Source organism: Hyperoodon ampullatus, assembly GCF_949752795.1.
Source record: "Hyperoodon ampullatus genome assembly, chromosome: 16".
NCBI lineage: Eukaryota > Metazoa > Chordata > Mammalia > Artiodactyla > Ziphiidae > Hyperoodon > Hyperoodon ampullatus.
The window spans coordinates 41,521,613-41,539,075 of NC_136929.1; the positions used below are offsets into that span (position 1 = coordinate 41,521,613).

Below are 17,463 nucleotides of genomic sequence, written 5' to 3' on the forward strand. Positions count from 1 at the left end.
TGGAATTCTTAATGCTATAGAGCAACTTTAGTAATTCTGAAGGAAGAACTATACATTAAAAATATATGACACTTTTGCTTTTACTGAAGTTTTTTGATGCTTTCTTTCAGATATTGCCTCTCAGGTTGGTGATAGCAAATGACTGTCCTCTTGTTAGAGGGTAATGCGATTTGACAGTTATATACATTGCTAACTGATTTTTCCAAGTCACTCTCTCTTTCATTATATTCATCACATAAGCTGCTTCTGCAGCTATCTTAGAAAAATAGAAAATTGATGATTTTACATTCCAGTTTAAAAGCTTATGTTCAGAATTCAATTCTTCCATATACCATCTTGAATTTTAACTTGAAGGTGTACCCAACACTGTGGGCTATTTGCAATATCTAGGAAAAGTTCCTGACATGTATTAACTACCCAACATTAAATAAACAAATTTATTTCTGATTATTTACCTCTCCTATTTTCAATCTGATGCTCAACCAAGTCAATTTTATTATTTCCTGCTACAAACAATCATGTAATGACAATACTTCTAATAATAATTGTAATTAGTACTTACTGAACTCTTATAAGGACCAAACAGTTTTAATGATTTGCAGATATTTGAAACTCATAGTAAACTTATAAAGAACTTAAAACCTCAAAGAGGTTAAGTGAATTGCACAAGTCACATACCATTAAGTGCTGGAGATGGTGAGCACCTGCAGACCAAGAGAAGGTAAAGTGGGACTGTCAATTTCCCTGGTTCTTCATCTACTGAGAGTTGGCTGTGACTCTGGATTTAAAGTCATATTCTTGAAGTTCTATCAGGTGTCCTCTCCATCCACAGATCTGTCCATGTCCAAATTTGCTATGTCATGTGGTCTCTTTAGGCCAAGATGCAAAAATAAAGACTTTTTTACTTCTTCATCTCTTCACCCCCAGCTACTTGTCATGTGTTACTTTTGGTTTCCCTGTACAGTAAGTCCCCTACACATGAACCTTCAAGTTGCAAACTTTCAATGGTGTGAATGAGCATTCACATGTCCAGTCACATAATTAGTTCACCTGTCTGGCATATATTGTCATGTGCCTGCATCCTCTACCAGTGCTTGTGCTTTTGTGTACTTTACTGTACAGGACTGTATACAGTAGTACAGTATCTTTATTTGAAGTCCAGCATTCCTGAAACAAGCATAAAAGCAGTGATGATGTAGCTGGTACTGCTAAGAAGTGCCAAGCGATGATGGTGGAAATGAAAGTGAAAATAATTGTGAGAGTGAAGTGAGGCAAAAAGATGTAATTGGAGACCCGGAGAAAGGATGAAGAGAGACAAGAGGAAGAAGTAACTGAATATTCACAACACAGGAAATAGTAAGGGGATTTTCTTTATTTGAGGAGACACTGTTAGTTTTTGAGGCACAGGACCCAAATGTAGAATGGTACATGAAGGTTGCAGCAGCCATTCAGAATGCTATCTAGTTCTACCATGTCATCTATGATGAGAAAAAAAGAGCTACTACCCAGACATCACTGGATCATTTTTTTAAGAGGATAGATAGGATTGAATCCAGCAAGGAATCAGAACCTGTGCCATCAATGTCAGCTGTGAGTGAAATTGCAGCTTGCCCTCCATCTATTATTGCTGATGATCCTTCAGCTCTACCATCTCCCACCTCCTCTCCCTCCTCCAGTCAAAAAATCTTCTTGCTTGTTCACTTGATGCCAGCCCCTGTATACCAGCTGTTGTACTGTTCTACTGTACTTATTCATATGTAGGGAACTTACTGTATTCTATTTACTATTATTCAATTTATTAAATTGTCTTTGAATTACCAATTTGAATTTGTTTTATGTTTCTTGCTTTAACCTCACTGATTCAGGGATAATTTATTATGATACTCTCATGTTCACAGATATGATAACAAGAACCTGAAGAATTTAAGTGACTTTCCTTTTTGTTGTGCTTTCATGGAATCTGAGAAGGAAGAGAGAAAGAAGTTATGAAATAAGGGATCAGAGTGCCAATAGCATACAAATATGCAGAATTTTATGAATGGAAAGGTAATTGAAGAAATGTGATAATTATGAAATCAATAAGAAGAAAGTAATCTTAAATAAGAGTCTATAGGGTCATCTCTATTCCTTACATTAGTAATTACTACTAAGCCATGGAAAGGTAATTAAATAGATGCATCCAAACATATTCAAACTTCAGAGGATATTGAGTGACTTATTTGATGTGTTTTCAGCCTATCATAATACTTAGAGTGAAAAGTGCTTCCTCTTTCTGTGTTTTATGCTCCTCCATAGATTAATAATCAGTATTTCTCTTCCGTTTATAGTATCTTTTCAGCACTCTTATATTACTGCTTTGTACTTTCAGTTAGTTCCTTTTTAATATGTCTGTGATGATCACTTAATTTTTGTAATTTTTTTCTGTTGAAAATTTGTGGTAGGAAGAATAATTGCTCCCCTATATCTTGATGCTTAAAATCCATGAATATTTTAGGCTACTTGGCAAAAGGGAATTAAGGTTTCAGACAAAAATAAAGTTGCATATCAGCCAGCTTTAAAATAGGTTATCTTGGATTACCCAATGGTGGGCCCAATGTAATCATAAGGATCCTTAAAAGTGAAGAGGGAATAGGAAGAAAGAGTCAGAATTTGGCAGTGTGAGGACTTGGCCCAGTGTTGTTGATCCTGGAGATATAGGAAGAGTGCCATGTGTCAGACAAAAGCAAGTAGCTTTACAGAAAAACAAGGAAAGAGATTTGCCATAGAATCTCCATAGAATGACTCAGCCCTGCTGACACCTTTAATTTAGCCTGAAAAGAATTTAGTCCAGAAGACTTCTGATTTACAGAATTCTAAGATAATAAATTTGTGTTGTTTTAGATCACTGAATTTGTGGTAACCTTTTATAACACCAATAGGAAATTAATACAAATAAAGGAAAAATTTAAGTAACCTATTCTTTCCCCTCAATATATGACATGTTAATAATTTTAACTAAAAATTTATACATTAATTTCTTTAAACTTTTTCAAATTTTATTTTTATTATAATTCCAAAATAAAGAGTTCTATATGACTAATCCAACATAGTTGAAGTAGAATATTTTGTCTATTAATACTTTCAAAGGTGTCAAATATTATTTAAAATATTATTATATATTTAATATCACAGAGTTTACTATTTTCAAATCCTAAAAAATCAAATAGGAAAGGTATGTCATAAGGCATATAATACCATTTATCTTATTTGTGAAATTTGTTAGAAATTGATGACATTCTAACACATATTAAAAAAAAATCAATGAATCTTGCAATAGTTCTCTCTCCCTATCTCTTTTAGAGAAAATGACAAAATATACAAAAAACAGATAAGTGATTGCACTTTCCCAGGGTTGTGAATCATTGACTACAAAGGGTAATGAAGGAAACTTTGTGATTATGGAAATTTTCTCTATCTTGATTTTGGTTGTGGATTATAAGCATATATCAAATCTCATCAAAATTAACATGACAAAAAATTAGGTGAAAATCAACAACATAAACACAAAATTCTATGTCGATTTTTAAAAATTTATATGCTACAATTTCTATGAGTTAGAGGGTGAGTTTGTCTTGTGTTCCTTTTATATGCACAGCAACAATTATGTCAAATAATTTATTATGTTTTAAATAAGTATGTGTTGACTAACAAACCTGACAGTCTGGTGGATAATCCTAATACATAATAGATATAACATAGGGATTGAGTCAGTGTGATGGGGAAAAGAGAAGGGAGAAAATTAAAATATAATTTGGAACTGTTGAGTCAGGACTTCCAGAAGAGAAATTACAACTAATACATATAGGCAGGAAGAGTTCTGGGTGGTATATGTTACGGACTGAATGTTTGTGTACCCCCCAAATTCATATGTGTTGGTATTAGGATGTGGAGTCTTTGGAGGTAATTAGAATTAGATGAAGTCCTGAAGGTGGAACTCTCATAAATGGTATATTTTTTTTAAAAAAAGACTAAGAATGAGGAGGGAGCTTGTTTGCTCTTTTTCTCCCGTGTGAGGATACAATAAGGTCAGCCATTTGCAACCTGGAAGAGGGTTTTCTCACCAGAACCCAACAATTTTTAGTGCACGAAGTTTGGACTTTCAGCCTCGAGAGCTGTGAGAAATAAATTTCTGTTGTTGATAAACCACCCAATTTATGGTATTTTGTTATAGCAGCCTGAGCAGCCTCAAGTAGGATATTTTTTTTCAATTCTATTTAACAGGAGAATTTATCGAGAATTCTTAACAATTCACTGGGTTAAAAGGCAACCTAATAGAAAATTACATTATTTTTGGAAATGTGTACAAATAGGATAATAAATAATTTTCTGGGTCTGCCACTATGCTTAAAATTTTACACATATTACACATAGTACACATATTACTCTATCAAACATTACTCTCATCAAATTATACAAATCACTCTCTCCAGAACCAATCTGTAGGTAAGGTGCTGGCAATGTTCTCATTGTCATGTAAAATAGAGATAAAGAAAATAACTAGCCCAAGGACATAGAGTATGGAGCCTAGCCTGGAGTCTGAGGGCTGTCAAACTCCTTTTGTGATCTTTATGATAAGCTGCACTTCAAATGGCGTACTGTCTGATTAGAGTTGTTAACGTAAAGAAAGAAGATTTGGTAAGTGGGTATTACTGAACTAAGAAGCTCTCATAGAAGCTCTTGAACAAACAGGTTCAAATTTAGAACACGTTGTATTGAAATTCATGGAAATAGAACATTCACACAACTGACCATGTTTAGTTCTTAGTGAGATGTGAGGCTCCTTTATGGAAGTAGAATCTGAATAATTTGATCACACTACAGTGATTGAGAGTGGGTGAATAATGTTTTCAGAAAGAGTGAATGGTCTTAGTGGAATTATGATAATCTGTTTTTTGTGCATATGTATGTGAGATAGCAAATAATTCATAGTAAACTACCGTTAAAAACTTCTATTTTCTCTGCTCTTTGAGACATTTTCTAGAGGCAAAATGTTACTAAGTGGATTAAAAACTAAGCTGCTCTAACAAAGAGGACACTGGGGAGTGACTTTGCCTATGATGTCAAAACTGGATTTTCCACTGTTCACTTTCAAGGTTGTGGAAAGTTAATAAATATGAGAGTGTGAATAACAATGTTTTAAGGGCCAGACCCAGATTGTCTACATAATTTAGCTCTTGCTTTTCATTGTCAAAAGATTAGCCATAGACCAAACTTCAGAGCAAACACGCAGAAAAATACACTCACTTGTACCATCATAATACCAAAATCAATGAACTCTTTATCACACTACATTAGTTTAGGGACTGTAAGGATAAAATGACATTGTTCTGATTTCTCTGTTCAAAAATAACACATTTTTTCTCTTTCTATGCATATAATAGTCTAACTTTTGAGGTATTTTGAGGTGACTATTAATATTTCACTTTATCAGATGATTGCAAGCCCTTTCAGAAGCATAAGTCATCTATTACATACATTTTAAATCTAAGTTTATGGTGTAATACAAGGTTGTATAAATAAAAAACATAGAAACATTACTTTTGAAATTAAGATGCAAATTTTTTACCACTTCACTGAGAACCTTTATTTGCTGTATACAAAGATAGCTTGGTTTACCTAAAATATGTAAATGCTTACTATACATAAAATAGACAAGCAACAAGGACTTACTGTATAGCACAGGGAACTATACTCAATATCTTGTAATAACCTCTAATGGATTCCACTGTATATATGTACCACATCTTCTTTATCCATTCCTCTGTCAATGGCCATTTAGGTTGTTTCCATGTCATGGCTATTGTAAATAGTGTTGCAATGAATTTTGGGGTACATGTGTCTTTTTGCATTATGGTTTTCTCAGGGTATATGCCCAATAGCAGGATTGCTGGGTCATATGGTAGTTCTATTTGTAGTTTGTTAAGGAACCTCCATATTGTTCTCCATAGTGACTGTACCAGCTTACATTCCCACCAACAGTGTAGGAGGGTTTCCTTTTCTCCACACCCTTTCCAGCATTTATTGTTTGTAGATTTTTGATGATGGCCATTCTGACTGGTGTGAGTTGTGATTTGCATTTCTACTGCTCATTGTAGTTTTGATTTGCATTTCTCTAATAATTAGTGATGTTGGACAGCTTTCCATGTGACTCTTGGCCATCTGAATGTCTTCTTTGGAGAAATGTCTCTTAGGTTTTCTGTCCATTTTTTTATTGGGTTGTTTGTTGTTGTTCTGATATTGAGTTGCATGAGCTGTTTGTATAATCTGGAGAATAATTCCTTGTCATTTGCTTCATGTGCAAATATTTTCTCCAGTTCTGAGGGTTGTCTTTTCATCTTGTTTATGGTTTCCTTTGCTCTGCAGAAGACTTTGTTTAATTAGGTCTCATTTGTTTATCTTTGTTTTTGTTTTCATTAATCTTGGAGGTGGTTCAAAAAAGATCTTGCTCTTATTTATATCAAAGAGTGTTTTTTCCTATGTTTTCCTCTAAGAGTTTTATAGTGTCCAATTTTATATTCAGGTCTTTAATCCATTTTAAGTTTATTTTTGTACATGGTGTTAGAGAGTGTTCTAATTTCATTCTTTTACATGTAGCTGTCCAGTTTTCCCAGCACCACATACTAAAGAGACTGTCATTTCTCCATTGTATATTCTTGCTTCCTTTGTCATAGATTAGGTAACCATAAGTTCATGGGTTTATCTCTGGGCTTTCTACCTTGTACCACTGATCTATCTTTCTGTTTTTGTGCCAGTACCATACTGTCTTGATTACTGTAGCTTTCTAGTATAGTCTGAAGTCAGGGAGCCTGATTCCTCTGGCTCCATTTTTCTTTCTTAAGATTGCTTTGGCTATTTGGGGTCTTTTGTGTTTCCATATAAATTGTAATTTTTTTTGTTCTAATTCTGTGAAAAATGCCATTGGTAGTTTGATAGGGACTGCAGTGAATCATCTGTTGCTTTAGATCTATAGACTGCTTTGGCTAGTATAGTCATTTTCACAACATTGATTCTTCCAATCCAAAGACATTAAAAGGATCATACACCACAATCAAGTGCGATTTATCCCAGGGATGCCAGGATTCTACAATATACACAAATCAATCAATGTGATACACCATATTAACAAATTAAAGAATAAAAACCATATGATCATCTCAATAGATACAGAAAAAGCTTTTGACAAAATTCAACACTAATTTATGATAAAATCTCTCCAGAAAGTGAGCATACAGGGAACCTACCTCAACATAATAAAGGCCATATACAACAAACCCACAGCAAACATCATACTCAATGGTGAAAAACTGAAAGCACAAGACAAGGATGTCCACTCTTGCCACTTTATTCAACAGAGTTTTGGAATCCTAGCCACAGCAATCAGAGAAGAAAAAGAAATAAGAGAAGTACAAATTGGAAAAGAAGAAGTAAAACTCACTGTTTGCAGATGACATGATACTATATAGAGAAAATCCTAAAGATGCCACCAGAAATCTAATAGAGCTAATTAATGAATTTAGTAAAGTTGCAGGATACAAAAGTATTGCACAGAAATTTCTTGCATTCCTATACACTAACAGTGAAAGATCAGAAAGAGAAATTAAGGAAACAATCCCATTTACTATTGCATCAAAAAGAATAAGATACCTAGGAATAAACCTACCAAAGGAGGCAAAAGACCTGTACTCAGAAAACTATAAAACACTGATTAAAGAAATCAAAGATGCAATTTTAAAGCTATACATTCCGTTTTGGGTAACATTTTTTACATATATATTTGTACATACTTAGTCTATTTCAATTCGTAAAACTGGGCTTACAAAATAAGTAGTTTCCAGTTGACTTTACATGATCACTAAAATCACTATGAAATAATGCACTCTTTAAGAAAGTGTATTAAGAAATTCCTTCATAAAACATAAATGTGTTTCTTAAGAAGCATGAACACATTAGCACTCATTCATCAATATCTTCCTTTCCTACCTTTAAAGATCAGTCTCATCAAACCAGATCACTACTCTTGCAAGAGAAATTTAATGCAGGTCATAATTGTGAGATAAACATGCAATTTAAAATTTTCTAGAAACTACATCTTAAAAAGTTTAAAATGCTGAAATTTTATATTTTATTTAACTCTATATATCTAAAATATTATAATTTCAATATGTAATCAATATATAAATAATAATGGCTTTTTTTTTTTTTTTTGCAGTATGTGGGCCTCTCACTTTTGTGGCCTCTCCTGTTGTGGAGCACAGGCTCTGGATGTGCAGGCTCAATGGCCATGGCTCACAGGCCTAGCCGCTTCATGGCATGTGGGATCTTCCCAGACTGGGGCACGAACCTGTGTCCCCTGCATCGGCAGGTGGACTCTCAACCACTGCGTCACCAGGGAAGCCCTACATTATTTTTATGCTAAGTTTTTGAAACCTGGTATGCATTTCACACTTATAGCACATGTTAAATCTGAATATCAAAAGTTCAATAGCCACATGTGGCTAGTGGCTACTGTATTGGATGGAGCAATTCTAAAGTAAGGAGAAAAAATTGAGATGATAACTTAAAAATATATCCTAGCAAGGAGAGATAATAAACAATTTTAAAAATTCATTAAACTTTATAGAATATTTGAAGATAACCAGTTTGATTAAAATTGTATAGGAAGGGCTTCCCTGGTGGCGCTGTTTTTGAGAGTCCGCCTGCTGATGCAGGGGTCACGAGTTCGTGCCCCGGTCCAGGAGGATCCCACATGCCGTGGAGTGGCTGGGTCCGTGAGCCATGGCCGCTGAGCCTGTGAGTCCAGAGCCTGTGCTCCACAACGGGAGAGGCCACAACAGTGAGAGGCCCACATACTGCAAAAAAAAATTGTATAGGAAGAAACATTGACAAGTGAACAAATAATGGCAGTCCTAAGAGAGTTAAGCAAAAAATAGATATCTGAGCAAAAAACTTTCCAGGAACAAATAATCCACAATGCTATTGCCTGAAAATGAAATTCCATCTGTATTTTAAGAACAATAAGGAGGGCAGTTGCTTAAAGCAGAGTGAGCAAGGCAGAAAGTCTAGGAATTTAGACAGTAGATATAACAAGGACCAGGTCAAATATAGCCCTGCAGACTTTATAATGGCTTTTACTGTAAGAGAACTGTGGAGATACTGGAGCTTTTTGAGCATGAAAGGGACAAGATTTGGTAGGGATGAGATTTTGTATATGTATTTTAAAATATCACTCAGAGTTTGCCATGAATACATTATGGGGAGAAAGTATCTTTCTGCTATTCTGTTGAGACTGAACTGAAAGTAAGTGTGTTAGTTTCCAAGGGCTGCCATAACAAATTACCACAAACTGGGTGGCTTAAAATAACAGAATTTATTCTCTCACAGTTCTGGAGGAATCTGAAAGCAAGATGTTGGCAAACATGTTCTTCTCTGAATTTTTAAGGGAGGATACTTCCTTCTTTTTTCCTAGCTTCTGGGGGTTGCTGGAAATCCTTGATGTTCCTTGACTTCTTTGGCACAGCACTCCAATCTCTCTTTCAGTCTTCTTCTGTGGTCTTCCTGTGTCTCTCTGTTTCATATTACATTAGAGGCTATCCTATTCCATCATGACTTCATTTTAACTTGATTACATCTACAAATGACACTATTTTCAAATAAGGTCATATTTTTATATGTACCTACAACTGTGGTTAGTATTTGAATGTATCTTTTGGGAGGACACATTAAACCCCCAACAGGAGCAATGGTGGAAGCATAAGGACGAGTTAGGATGGTATTTTAGTAACACAAATGGGAGAGTGCCCTGAATGAAGAAAAGTGGTAAAAAACTGTTGGACATTGAATAGTCTCTGTGCCTTCTTTGTGGAGAAGAAAGTAAATATTTGCCATGTGTGTGTGTTTGTGTGTGTGTGTTCTTCCTTCCAGTCACAAATATACTTTCTGTACCATTTTTCAAGCATGACTAGGATAAGAAATAAGAACACTAGAGAGAATCAGGAACATAGTATTCCCTGAAGGAATAATAAAGCAGGAGGCATTAGGGAGCCATGGAATTATGTAATGGTACTGAGGGATGTAAAGGTGTAAAGGCAGAAAGTGTGTGAGGGGGGAATGTACATACTTGAGTGTGGAAGGATAGGAGGGAAGGAAAGAAAATGCTAAATTAACTTGAAAAATATGGTCAAAGTAAATACTTTCAAAGACCAATCTTTCCAATAGGAATATTTTGGTTAATCTTCAAATATAGAATAAGGTTATCAGTTGTTCATTTGAATAAAGCAAATAAGGATAACAAGAAATGAAAATCCAGTAATACTAGTCTCTTAAAAAATTATCGAGGTGCAGCAAAAATTATTGAGACAGCAAATTTAATCAAATTTCTAATACTAAATAAATTTATTTATAACATAATAAAAGGCAGAGAAGAGTATAATTTTAAAGTAGTTCCAGAAATAAAGGAGACCTCTGTATCGTTTATCTTCTTTGAGTTAGATAAAAGTAAACAGTATTTTAAAACTGTGATCTTAAGGGATTTTAACCCCAAAACCAGAATATTTAATGAGCTCTTCCGAGAATTTAAATCTAATAGTTGTTTATTTACTTTAATATCCTCCCATCACTCTATTGATCATGCATGTTTTGTAAAGAATCTCAGGTTGAATATAAATCAATTGATAATGCAAGTGTACAACATTCATTACCAATCTTTACATTCATGACTGACACTTCTTATAAATAAGGCAATTTACTCTCAAAAAGAGAATAATTTTTGCAGAACTTGTTATTAAGATGGATAAAACTGAGTTGGCACAAACTTCAGAGTAACTATCTGGCATGAAATAGTGCAATAAATGAATCTTCAGTTGAGGTTGTAATGCCATTAATGATGACTTCTGGATTTCATGGACTCTTGTATTTGGAAATCTATATGGTTATTCCTCACAGAAGAGCTACAATATCGATATGTATGCTGCTTAAATCAAGTATTCTGTGTTAGGAAAATGATTTATAGCTTTGAAAGCAAGGTTAGCATTTTGAAAAACATAAATAATATATAGTAATAAAAAGGTAAAAGTTAGTAGCTTTTAGCAGAATTTCAAAATTGTCTTATACTTTTAAAATGTTCCCAGTGGGACTAAAATGTAAATTTGTAACCCTGGTTATATTTTTCTGTTACTGTTCAATATAAATAAATATTTTCTTTATTTATTGCAAAGTTGCTAGAGTTTGAATTAATTAATTATATTAATTAGTCAGAGTACACCTTTCAGACCTTACTGTCCTTAAATAGCACCATAGGACTATAGAACTTGGTATGCACTGATTACTGATACTTGCATTTTCCTGAACAGCAAAACTGCAAAATCACAGTCAACTGCATTGGAACCAAGAACTATATTGTATTTAATATTTATTATTTATTATTAATTTAAAATAATGTTTAATAAAAATAATTTTCAGGTTTAAATAAAACTATTCCTAATAAACATTTACAAATTAAACTTTTAATTTAATTTTATTATATTTTTACATAAACCATAATATAGTTTGGAAATTTGTTTATCATAGCATACATATGTACTATGAAGTAGCATGAGGATGAAACATAGATGCTTATTATGAATTAAAATTATATAAATTTTCTATACATATTTTAATAGCACTTTTTATATAAATTATTTCTAATATTAATTTCTGAATCTTCTCCACTAAGGATTCATTATAATAAAATTTATATTTTAAGACAGAACAAGAAAAATGAAACATAAAATTCTTTCTCTGTGATTGTTTGGGCTTCATCCTACCTTCCCTAACGTGCAGTGTGCATCTTCATTACACATTAACCAAATATTTGAGATTTGGTTAATGTGTAATGGGAGTGCCTGCTTGACTGTAAAGATCAGATTTTTTTCCTTTCTTCTGACCCTAGCAATGTAACTCGGTAGGGCGTCGTGGTGATTTGCTTCTTGCTTTGTACATGCTTATCTGAACTATGTATCCTTAGCGAACTACATGAAAAATATCAGTATGACAATTTGATGTATGATCCTGTCTTGAAAATGTATATGATGTGCCTTCAACTACTAAGAGGCAGAACATTTCTCAGAGCTTTCTGAGAGTCTGTTCCCTGGGTTATAATCCTCAGTTTGGCTCAAATAAAATTATCTTTTTTTCTTCGTAACTTGACTGTTAATGGAATTTTAATCAACACCTCTAACTAATTTGGCTAAGGGAAATGTTCCGGGAAAAACACACCAATCGTGTCATATAAATTTTTGTCAGTATATCTCCTTGCTTAAGGTCCTTTACACCTAAGATTTTAGTGTTTTTCTTACTTTTTATTTAATTGTGTACTTGTTCAAGATTTGTTCTCTATTTATTCAAAATGTTTCCTACCCCCTTCTACTCCCTCGTCCCCACATCACTTACACATCTTTTCTTTCCCACTGCCACAGGTAATGGTAACCAACTGGTGAGTATACTTTCATTGTTAAATGTATATAGTCAAAAGTAAGTAGAGGCCAACAGCCATGAGCATGGAAGCCACGGTGGCTCCTCCTCAGCTTCCCTCCACATGGCAGCCACCACTCCTCCCAGACAAAGGGAGATTTAACCAGGCCAAAAAGACATGTGAAACCTGTCACAAACAAAGGCTTTGGGAATTGTAATATCTGCACCTTCAGAAACAGTGCTGAAGCCCTTAAATGAAACATCTGTGATGTACATATGCCCTCAAGGAGTTTAAGTGACAGTTGGCTGAACATGAAGCAAAGACACCTCCACCAGAAAACCTCTAATCAATTCTCAGCTAGTGGAAGAAGTGGCTCAATAGTACACCACTCCATCACCCCTTAAAAATGGGAAAGAGAAAGTTGAAAAGCCGGACAAAGAGAAATCTGAGAAAGATAAAGAAATTAGTCCTAGTGTTACCAAAGTCTCATATTCTGAAAACTGCAAATGTTACAACAAAGACCAGTGAAACAAATCACTTCTCAATGCCCTGGATAAAAAACATGGAAAGGAGCACCACACAGCAGTTGGAGGTAATTGTGGGCAACATCACCATCATTATCACAGACTTTAAGGAAAAGACTTGCTCCTCCTGGACATCTCATCCACAGTGACCTGTCATGCAGGGTCAGAACAACAGAACCAGAGCAGCTCACAGTCGAAGAGCACAGCAAAGAGCTTCTCCTGTTTCTCCACAACAAAGGGCAACAAATCAGCAGTGCCAACTAAAGAATGACAATTGCCATCAGGCTCTACAAAGATTAGGTCATTAGCCACCACAGTTGGTGACCTTCAACACACTCTGAAAGAAGTTCAGAGTGGAGATCAGGAATGAGGCACTCTGTACTCTGGGAAAACTAGTAGAACAGGACTTCAAATTGTTAGATATGTTCAGGAGAAAATTTTATGAACCCATTTTTTTTGCATGTTCCCATACTTAGAAAAGTACCTGGGCATATATCTGGAGAAAACCATAATTCAAAGAGACACAAGCACCTCAATGTTCATTACAGCACTATTTAAAATAGCCAATTCATGGAAGCAACCTAAATACCCATCAACAGATGAATGGATAAAGATGTGGTACATATATACAATGGAATATTACTCAGCCATAAAAAGGAACGAAATTGGGTCATTTGTAGAGATGCTGATGGACCTAGAGACTGTCATACAGAGTGAAGTAAGTCAGAAAGAGAAAAACAAATATTGTATGTGTATATATATATATATATATATATATATTTTTTTTTTTTTCGGTACATGGGCCTCTCACTCTTGTGGTCTCTCCCCCTGTGGAGTACAGGCTCTGGACACACAGGCTCAGCATCCATGGCTCATGGGTCCAGCCACTCTGCGGCATGTGGGATCTTCCCAGACCGGGGCACGAACCAGTGTCCCCTGCATCGGCAGGCGGACTCTCAAACAACTGTGCCACCAGGGAAGCCCAATATTGTATATTAATGCATATATGTGGAATCTAGAAAAATGGCACAGATTTCAAGACAGAAATAGAGACACAGTTGTAGAGGACAAACATATGGACACCAAGGGGCAAAATTGGGGGGCAGTGGTGGTGGTGGGATGAATTGGGAGATTGGGATTGACATATATACACTAATACATATAAAATAGATAACTAATAAGAATGTTCTGTATAAAAAAATAAGAAAATAAAATTCAAAAAAAGGTAAAAAGAAAAAAAGTACTAAAGTCATTAATTGAGATATCTTTTCCTTGTCACTAGTAGCAACCTTCTACCAAGTTTCATGCTTGATTGCACATACCCTTTCTCCAAAATCATATATATACTAATGCCCCCCACCTCTTTGGAGCAACTCTTTGGAGCTTCTTAGAGCTATGTGAGAAACCTTCTCCTGAGCTCTATTCCTCAATAAGTCCCCTGTTGACTTAAAAAATAATACAAAACATGAGAGTTGTAAATTAAGTTTTATTTGGGGCAAAATGAGGATTACAGCCCAGGAAATAGCATTTCAGATAGCTCTGAGAAACTTCTTCAACGGGGTGGGGGGGAGGTCAGTATGTGTGTGATTTGGGTGATGGAGGAGTACATGCAATTGAGCACACCTTTTTTTGCAGAAGATTTCTGCTAGTCATGAGGAGCAGTCATCACCATGAAAGATTTTAGAGATTTTCTAGGTATGAGGAGATACAAGAATTGGGCTCATAAAGTTGGCTCGTGAAAATATTTAACTATCGAAGACGTGTTCTTTTAGTTTTTCCCAGAGCATAGAGTGCCTCATTTCTGCTCTCCACCCTGAACTACTTTCAGGGGGTGTTGAAAATCAGCAGCTGCTGCAGCACATGATTTAATCCTCATAAAGGTAGATGGCAAGTTCCAATTTGTAGTTGACACCCCAAATAAAACTGAAACTCACAGCTCACACATTGTGCATTTTTATTTCAGTCAAGAGCAGTAAATAATGAATCCTTCTGAAATAGCATATGGAATTGTGCAATTTTAAGGAAAGGCAAACTGAATGGTGAAAACTATGAATCAGGTTACGAAATTCAGATCCTCCACCTGCCCATGTTGCTTCCACCCCTGGAGAATCTTCTGTGGACATCCATTTCTTAGGGAGGCCTTTGGCGTAATTTCTGCTTGCCATAACGGGCATCTGGCCACCAAAGATTTTCACACCCTCATGATTACTCCTGACACTTTTGTGTATTCCTTTGTTTTATATGATTTTCCAAACAATTATTTATAGTTTGATGTAGTCCTGAATCTTTTTATTTTATTTTTATTTTTATTTTTGCAGTACGCAGGCATCTTACCATTGTGGCTGCTCCCGTTGCAGAGCACAGGCTCCGGACACTCAGGCCCAGTGGCCACGGCTCAGTATGGCCTAGCCGCTCTGCGGCATGTGGGATCCTCCTGGACCGGGGCACGAACCTGTGTCCCCTGCATCAGCAGGCAGACTCCCAACCACTGCGCCACCAGGGAAGCCCTGAATCTTTTTATTTTAAACAAATCTGCTGTGTACAATTTTCATGTACATTACCACTGTTTTTTGGTTTTGTTTTGTTGGAGGGTAGGGTGGGAGGGAGAGGGAACTTTTATTTATCATGTTCACAAGCTCCATCCTTTCAGCATAACCTCTTAAGTTTAGTTCTTTCTTCCCGTTATACTAAGTACTATCAGTTTTGCTATAACTATAACTATAAACACACACACACACACACACATATATACACACACACACACACACACCATTATATGTAAAGGGTTATTTGAGACCCATCCATGGCATTGCTTGTGCTTGATACACTGTGAAGTGAATACAACCTAGAACAGTTACAGATCCGGAACAGTCCCTTCTATGAAAGTGTTGAATTTAAATTTAAAACAGTCTTACATTAAATATGTTCCAAGTCACATGGGAACTTGACTCATCTGTTTTAAAAGTAGTAAACAACATGAAAAAATATATTTTTTAAACAATGTGGTCTCAAATTTAAAGACTGCTTCAGATGGTTTGCATTTCAATGGAATAACAGACAAATCACAAGTGGTTTAGTTTGGAGGGCTTTGATCATTTGAAAGTAACTAAACTAGCTCCAGAATGCTAAGTATTTGTGTAAATTATGGTTACATGTTAACGTTCTTTTCATATAAGATCTCATGAAAATATGATGAAAATGTGGTATACTGTAACTTGGATTCTGTCCATTTTCCACACCTTTATGCATGTCTGAGGTAAATCTATATATTTTCTGTTAGTTTTATGATTAAAACTATTTAAACTTTATTTTGGGTCCATACAAGAAGAAAATTCTTGTTTCCACTTTGCAGGTAACATTGCAGTGGTGGTTTTTGTAATCGAAATTTGTTTGCCTCATGTCCCCTCATTTTCCCTACCCTACAAATTCAGTTGTGAAAATTCTTTTTGTTTCTCAAAATCTACTCTTTATTTTACTGAACAAGGGTTATCAACCACACACACAGTCCCAACATGGAACTTGTCAGTGTTTGAAGACATTTCTCCATTCCCTGCTGTGGGAAGGAATTCAGGTGGTAAATGGTTTAAGTGTTAGGAACCAAGTTGCAAAGAAAGCTCATACTTTCTAGGAGCTTATGATCTTTTTCTTCCTGGACATAAAGGCAGCTTGAAAAACTCTCTCTTAATGTTTCTGTCCACTAATTTTTTTTTTTTTTTACTGTCTTGCAGAAACAAAACAAACAAACAAAACAAAACAAAACATAAAACAGGAAAAAAAAAAAAGACCACTAATATGATTCCACACCTCCTCATTTTTAAATGTTTCACTTTGTTTTGATTTAGTGTCTCTCTTCTATTTGGCTCTTAAATTCTTACATATGAATATCCAAAGAGTTCATAGACTTCAAAGTCATTTTAAGCATGGGAACTTACTGTTACCTTTCTTTATTTGACCATACTTTATGGATTCCTGGGAGGGCAGCCAATTGGTAATGAAGCACCACATTTTGGTGTAAAAAACCTGGTTTTCTTCTGTCTGTGGAGGCAACTAGTAAAAAAGAAAAAAAAAATCAGCTTGATTTGAGTAGCCAAAACTAATGTCCCATAATTTAAATTCTGTTTTTAAAGGTATGGATTATAAAGCAGTGCCATTTGTTGCTCTGGTCCTATTCTCAAATGCTTGGAGAATGTTCCTCTCATTTTAAAATAGTGCTTGTACCTGGGGTGCAAGCTGTCCTTATCTTTGTAAATACATTTTCAAGTTTTATTAATGAATCAAAGGAAATAATATGCTTTCTATAAAAATAAGGATATATAATACACAAATTAAAGAACATATAATACATAAGTTAAAATTTAAAAATCCACATTTTAATATTAGTGAGATATTGCAAAGACATTCCTACTAAAGTTTTAATACTTCTTTTATTAAGGGCTTAAGGAAGGGTAAATT

At 35.0% G+C, this 17,463-nt stretch overlaps 1 pseudogene across 1 annotated transcript; it reads left to right on the forward strand.

Moving 5' to 3' along the window:
* Window positions 1-12,494: 12,494 nt before the first annotated feature.
* On the forward strand, window positions 12,495-13,282 carry LOC307064903 (RING1 and YY1-binding protein-like; annotated as a pseudogene). The gene is made up of 2 exons: window positions 12,495-12,508; window positions 12,600-13,282. The product of its transcript is annotated as an RING1 and YY1-binding protein-like (transcript).
* Window positions 13,283-17,463: the final 4,181 nt, after the last annotated feature.